We start from the raw sequence: 7,550 nt of genomic DNA on the forward strand, positions 1-7,550 counted from the left end.
GAAGTAGATTAAATTTCTCTTTCGGCCTATCATCCACAAACGGATGACCAAAGTGAAATAACTAATCTAACGATTGTTGATCTACTAAAAGCCTATGTCATGGAAGAAGATCAACGTTATCAATGATAGAAGTACCTAACTCTTATAGAGTATGCGTACAATGACATTGTACATACTTCTATGGGGAAAGCACCTTTTGATGTTAAAAGGGGAATATCCAAAAGTTTCTTACTACTTAAAGTACATGGGAAGATCTTCCCTGCTGATGAATATAGCCGAGACTCACAAGAATATTTTCCAAAGATTAAAGAGGTTATATCCATCTCAAAGCAAAGGCAAAAAGGGCTACTACTTATAAGCGTAGAAGAGCCTTAGCCTTTAATAAAAATGATTGGGTCTTGCTAAAGTTTCTCAAGGCTCATCTAAGGCATACTACGGACAAGAATCCTTCAGGACACCAAGAGTATTATGCTAAACTAGCAAAAAGATACTATGGTCCTTTTTTAAAATTCTTAAGCCAATCAATGAGATGGCTTATCAGTTAAAGTTGACCAACCATTGGCTCATGCTGCACAATGTTTTCCATGAGAGCCTACGTAAGCCTTACAAAGGAGTGCCACCAAAAGAAGCAATAGTTGTAGACCCTCCAAAAATCAAAGATCAAGAAGAAGTACTTCAACTTGAGTCCATCCTATGACGTGAAGACAAAGTATTAAGAAACGGTAAGATTATCTGACGAATCTTATTAAGTTTAAGAATTATTCTTTTAAAGATGCTAGATGTATGCAAAGAACCTAGCTTAAGGAAAATATGAACCTTGTCAATGCTGCACTAGAGTAAGCACATGAAAATGCATTTTAAATGAACAATGTTTTTGTCTTATAAGACTAGTTCTGTTTTCATTGTGCACAAATTTAAGAAGTATGCATGCTTAGAATCATGTTTATGGTGACAACGTCTCCCAAACACCAAGTAGAGGTTGTCACTCTAGTTTGAAAGTATGATATGGACTAAAGAGCAGACATTCTTGTGGCAGCTATGTCTCCCTGGCACCAAATGGATTAGTCATCCATCTTGGAACGATGTCGTAGGGTAAAAAGGGATCCTCTACCCGCTAAGACCAATTGACTAATGACTATGGCTTTATCTCTTTTACCTCATAGTCGAGGACAACCATGATTTCAAGAGAGAGGTAATGTCATAAAATATAATATCTAACTATAGAAAATGATTTTTTCATATTAAACTTATCATTTAATGTGGGAGAATAAACAGGAACAAGAGTTAGAATAGAGACATGTGCTTCTAGACCTATCTCAACACGAGAACAAAAGGAGAGATGGTTGTATCGGAATAGGGGTCCAAAAGGAGATGGTCTATCAAAGAGCAATGTGCAATAAGTGCTTCTAGACTTACCTCAATAGGGGACCAAGAGGAGAGATGGTTACATCTCAATAGGGGTCCAAAAGGAGGTAGTCTATCAAAGAGAAACATGCATCTAATGGACCTTAAAAGACCTTAGGGTTAGCTTCATTAAAGACCTCCAATGGTTAGTGTTAAAAGTCCTTTGACCTTAGGCAAGCTAGGGCTGAGCTAGAGGTGGAAACCAGACCTAAGCCTGAGGTGCTTGTTGTGCTTTGATGACTAAGGTGCGTGCTTGATGACTAAGGTGCTTGAGGTGTTTGTCATGCTTGAAAACTAAGGTGCTTGAGGTGCTTGTCATGCTTGATGACTAAGATACTTGAGATGCTTTTCATACTTAATGAGGAAGGTGCTTGAGAAGCTTCCTATGTATGGGGGGTAAGGTGCTTGAGTCGAAAAGAGACCCTACAAACTTAATGAGGAAGGTGCTTGAGAAGCTTCCCATGCTTGGGGGGTAAGGTGATTGAGTCAAAAAGGGACCCTACAAACTTGATGAGGAAGGTGCTTGAGAAGATTCCCATGCTTGGGGGGTAAGGTGCTTGAGTCAAAAAGAGACCCCACAACCTTAATGAGGAAGGTTCTTGAGAAGCTTCCTATGCATGAAAGTCTCAAAGTTAGGGGAATCTTTTACTTAACCTTCCACTCATCCAAAGGGAACCTCTTTTCTCAAAGGTGCACATGGGACACATGTCAGACTCTCCCTAAGCTTAACCACATGGTGTGATTGAATGCTATTGGTTGGGCTAAAGAGGGGTCCAATAAGCTTCTAGTTCCATCCAGCAAATATGTAGATATTTTCAAGCTCTCTCTCTCTAAGGGCAGGGAGGACACTTGTCCAAATACTACCAATGTACTTGAATGCATGCTGCATGTGATTGGCTAGGGGGGAGAGGGGTCCAACGAGCTTGAAACATGTGTAAAAGCTACAACTCTCACCAACAAAGTAAGGGGGGTGCTGGGGGGATATACACCACACACACACACACACACACACACCCATTTTGTGGATTTCATTCTCACTTGGTGAAAGTAGAGGAACTCCACCTCTTTCTTCAAGGTTGTGAGAAGTGAGAGCCTACACCAACACTCTTGGCTAAGGAATGCCAATCCAACCAAGAGTCATGCTTCAGTGCTTAAGCTTGCCATATTCTCGATCTTCATTACTATGCTATTATGTATGCTATCAAGAAGAGTGATGATAAGTGAGGAACTATTTTTTTCTCCTATGGAATGTTTCTTCTTCCTCTTCCCTACCCTCATTCCCCGCTAGCTCTCTCCACCTTCGAAGGTGTTTGAGGCCTTGGGACTGAGGCTTGGGATAGTTAATGCTTTCTACAAAATTTATGTTATGTTTGTGAATGCATGAAGCTTTCCATCTTCATTGCATCACCTAGGTCACAAGAAACACAAAGATTGTATTGTACCAAGTCTCTTTTGATGGGAGAAACTGCAATACAAATGCCTATTGGAGGGGGGACTGTGGAGGGGGGACTGGCTCCGTATGAATCCGGTCCTCAACTATTGTCATGTTCTCTAAACTCTCTCTCTTGCAAAAGTATTGTTCATGCCAAGTCAACTAAGTACCATGTTTATGTTGCTGCCATCAATTAAGTTCACCCGGTATGGTCACAAAGTAATCTCACAAAAGTGCTTCACCTAATTTCCCAATTCCGCTACTCTCAAAGTTCATAGGCCATTTCCATTACACCATGTGATTGGAAATTCTTTGATCATCTCAGTTATCAATTTGGAGATGAGTCATGTGTTTGGGGGCATAGAATGTTTCTTTGCCAGGATTATCTAATTTTGGGCTCCAAGTAGTCATAACCTTGCCCAAATTTATCCAAACTGAATGCATGGATTTTATATAATATGGAGATGATGAAAAATGTGGATTTTGGCATTTGTATAGAGATGAGACATATTATACGCGTATAAAGTCTGCTGATGCAAAACAGCTTGAGATTCCATAGGTAGGTTGTGTATGGCTTGAATTTGAGCTTGTCAGTGTCAAAGATATTCAAGAGGTTTTTGCACACATAATTTCTCTCTTTTGAGTGATTATAGGTCAATAGACATCAATTTTGATGAAAATGTGTTGGGGAGCTCATAATGATGTGTATAAAGAGTTAGAGTTTCCAAAACCACAACATCCTGTCCATTCAAGACTTTTAGACATTATACACGTATAATGTCTACTTTGGAATTTTTGGCTTAAACTTGTGGTAGAGGTAGCTCTTGATGTGTGCATGGCTTTGATAGGTGAAAAGTTGAAATTGGACTAGTGCTCATGAGCTCAAGGTCATAAAAACAGTTTATGCCACTTTGATTTGGAAATTGATGTGAGTGGTGATCAAAACATGCCCAAAGTTGCCCAAACTTGGTGTAGAGACTATATGTGATATGCTTTACAATTCTGGATGTTCAGAGTGCTGGTAGAATTCCTATGTGGCAGGTGTAGACTTTTTACTCGTATAATGTATATCTTTAAAAAATGCATTTCTGAGCATAGGCATATGATGAATAGGCAATGCGTATGTTGTGTGTAAGATTTCACTTTATTTGAAGCACTTTTGATAAGTCCAATCTCAAATACTGGGATTAGGCTGAGAGTTTGCATTTTTGGGTCTTGAGTACCCTAATTGGTTCCAAATCTCATGAGATCTTATGTGCTCCATGTTTAGGGTATACAAAATGGGTTGGCGAATTCAAGTGAGTGATTTTTGTGAAAAATTTGACTGTGAGACATCATATGCGTATAATGTCTCTAGTGATAAAACGTGATGGTTTTCAACTTAAAAAGTCAAATGTTCAGCTTAAAACTCCTATTTGGAATCTCAATCTTTGAAAGAGATTTCTTCAATTGAGGACGTGTTCTCGCAAAGATTCTTCTTGAGCTTTATCTCTCATGCATGTGGATGCAGAGGGGCACCTTTCCATGGGTTTGATGTATCGTTTGAGCTCACAGATACCCTTTTTGGCGATTTGTCGCTCAAATAGCGTCTTTTGATGAGGAGATAGTTGGCGACAATTTTTCTTGATGTTTGACCTTATATGTTGGTTGTCGATGATATGTCAATGATGTTTGTGAAGTTTGGTGGTGAACGGACACCTTGCTTCACGTGACGACCAAATGACGCTTTGCGTGTCAAAAACATAACTCAATGTTTTGGTCCTTTTTTTGATGACAGATTTGGATTATAGACATGCTTGAGACATAACTTCTCATGAAGTTTTGCATCGTTTCAATTATCCCTTCCCGATCCGCTTCTGTTGTGCCCGAAGAGGTTAGGGTGTTTTTGGTTGACCTAAACCCGCATTGGAGGTCATAGAGGTGTTCTCTTAGGTTAGGGTTATCCCATTGTCCAGTCTTGTAGCTACCGAGTCAATGGTTGATGTGGTACATGCCCATTTTGGTTTCTTTTCCGCGATGCCACATTGCCATTTTTTGGAGCTTCTCACGACAAAGAGAATGTAGAACAAGAAGAGCACATGGTAATGAGTCTACCTCTCATATCTGCCATCGATCAATGTGTCATGTGCGTCGTACAAAATTGTAGAAGGTTCACTCGCTCTAGGTCTCTCAAGCTCTGAAAATGAGCTAATAAGTGGCCCAAATAAACTTATATCAGGGTTTCTCGGATCACTTTTTACCAAATTTGACATGTGCTTCTACCTTGTTGCGAAATGTACTTTAGACTCAAAAATTGCTTCATTTGGACTATGTTTGCTCTGTTTTCGGAAAATTTGACATTTCTTCCGAAAACTGACTAAATCGGCTTTTCACAACTTTTCTCATATTTGTACCACGTCTTCACCACAAGTTGTCGCTCACTTATTGATCACTTCCATTTTTTTCTTTTGTCACCATGTCGCTATTTCACTTGCTTTTTCTATTTTTCTTTGTTTTTTCTAAAAAATAAAAAAAAATTAAAGAAAAAAATATAGCTTGATCTCAAAAATATCTAAAGATCAAGATAATTAGATAATGGCACGATAAACCACTATATACATATATTCATAGCATTTTGGCCAAAATTCTTCGTTTTCTCACTTTTTTAGCATGAAAACTGTTTTTTACATATAGGCACACACCTAGAGGTTCATCTTGGTGTTTGTTCTTTGTCTCATGTTATAACACATTGATTAAGGGCATATATACTCGATTTTACCATTATTATTGCAATAAAATAAAAAAGTCCATAAAGTCATGGAAAACAGTGCCCTTTTTTACACTTGTAGCGTGTCGGTTCCGCATTGAGAATGTTCCCCCCCTTCCTAGTCGAAGTCCTCCTGTAAGACGGTGTATCACTTGAGGCTATGTGCTCTGTATGGGAATCAAGAAGGTGCTAATGCTGGCCATGTAATGAGGCCCTATATGCATACTCAAGCAATGCATGAAAAAATTATTGTTGTGCAAGAGGAGGGTATAAGCATGATGCTTATTGGCATTCGATGTTGAATTTTCCTGTGAAATTATGACCTTGGTGAGAGCGGTGAAATAATAAGCTCTCCAGTATCTTTGCTCGTTTTTTGATAGTCAACAAGTTGGTGAACCCATGTGGCTGTTCATTGCCTTTGTGGTGCTGTGGCTGAAGGCTATGGCTATTCGTTGTTTAGGTATCCAAATCTGACTATGGGTATTGCTAGATTGGAGTATGCTTTTGGTTGTTTGTTGAAGAAGTGTACTTGAGGTAGTTCCTCAGGTTGTTGTTTTTTAATCCAGATTTTTGCGTGCTTATTTTGAGCCATAAGTAATTGCTTTGGTACCCATATCTACTTGTGGCTGGACTTTGGTTTCAGCTTTCGGTTTATAGTGGATTTCATTGGAGAGTTATCTACAATTGCCTTTGCTCAACCCTGGCAACTTGATCCTTCCTAACCCAGACCTGCTTCATAGCTTTGTTTTGCAGAGTATGTGTGGTTCATCGTGGAACACTTTTGTGAATTCTCACTGATTACTTATGAATCTCGAACTCACGTCATGGGTAAGAGTGTTTGTCATACTGACCCTTTCCTACGTTGAAGGTCTCTTTAGAAACCATTGTTGGACAATGGTCATTTGTAAGGGCTGCTTACCTTTATCCCCCGGTTGCATTACTGATGGTTTGTCTGTAGCTACTGTATCAAAAGGAACTTTCTATTTTCTTGAAGCAGATTGGATAAGAACCATATTCGAGCTCCAGTCAAGTTGTACAGTATACCTTCTTTGCTAGGGTTGCCCTAGCAATAAGGCATGTTGTGTGTGCGTATCTTCTACCACATAAAATTTATGCGGATAGACATATTGGTTAACATATACCATGAGCACTGTCCATCCATTACCTTGATCTAATGTTCTGAATAACTGTGGAGTATTTGTTTTGTCTCCTGTAACTGATTGTCAAGTTGAAGTTGCTTGTAAAGGCTGTAGGAGATCGAGTTACCTTGAGCACCCGAATCAAGCATTTCTGTTGCCTCCACTTGATTGTGTCCTAGTTTGATAGTAATTTTGAGACCCTGCATGTTCTCTATGTCAAAGTCTACTACTTGAATGGAATTAATCTTCAGAGGTGGTCCATGTTGTTGTTGTTGTCGTTGTCGAAGAATCTTTCTTTTTTCTATTTGTTCATTGGCCTCTGCTTGAGCTTCTACAACAATCTTCTGTTTCTCTTTTGTCCGTTTCTTTTCTTTGTGGATTTGTTAAAGCATACTTGGGGTAAGTGGTAGTATAAATTTTTTCTAGTCGACATCCACTAATCCAGTTCGACATTTCTTCACCGTCCAATCTAGCAAGCTTTATGGCCCCACATGGTGATAAGTCTTTGATCATAAAGGGTCCCATCACTTGCTTTTTATGTTTCTTAGCATGTTGTTTTAAGGTGTAAATCAGGACATGATTGCCTATTTTGAATTCCTTTGATCGTACATGCTTATAATAAAACTCTTTTTGCCTTCGTTTTTGCACATAAATGGAAGCTACTATTTTCAAGTGAAGCTCATCTAGCTTTTCAAGGTCATGTATTTGTCAAGACATTTCATGGCTTGTCCACATTAACTGTTTTTCTACTCTAAGTGTTGGGATTAGGAATTCCATAGGCAATATAGCATTAATTCCAAACACCATGTTGTACGGTGTTGTTCCTATC

The sequence above is a fragment of the Adiantum capillus-veneris genome, chromosome 2, assembly GCF_014529385.1.
Source record: "Adiantum capillus-veneris isolate H3 chromosome 2, ASM1452938v2, whole genome shotgun sequence".
In the NCBI taxonomy this organism is placed as follows: domain Eukaryota; kingdom Viridiplantae; phylum Streptophyta; class Polypodiopsida; order Polypodiales; family Pteridaceae; genus Adiantum; species Adiantum capillus-veneris.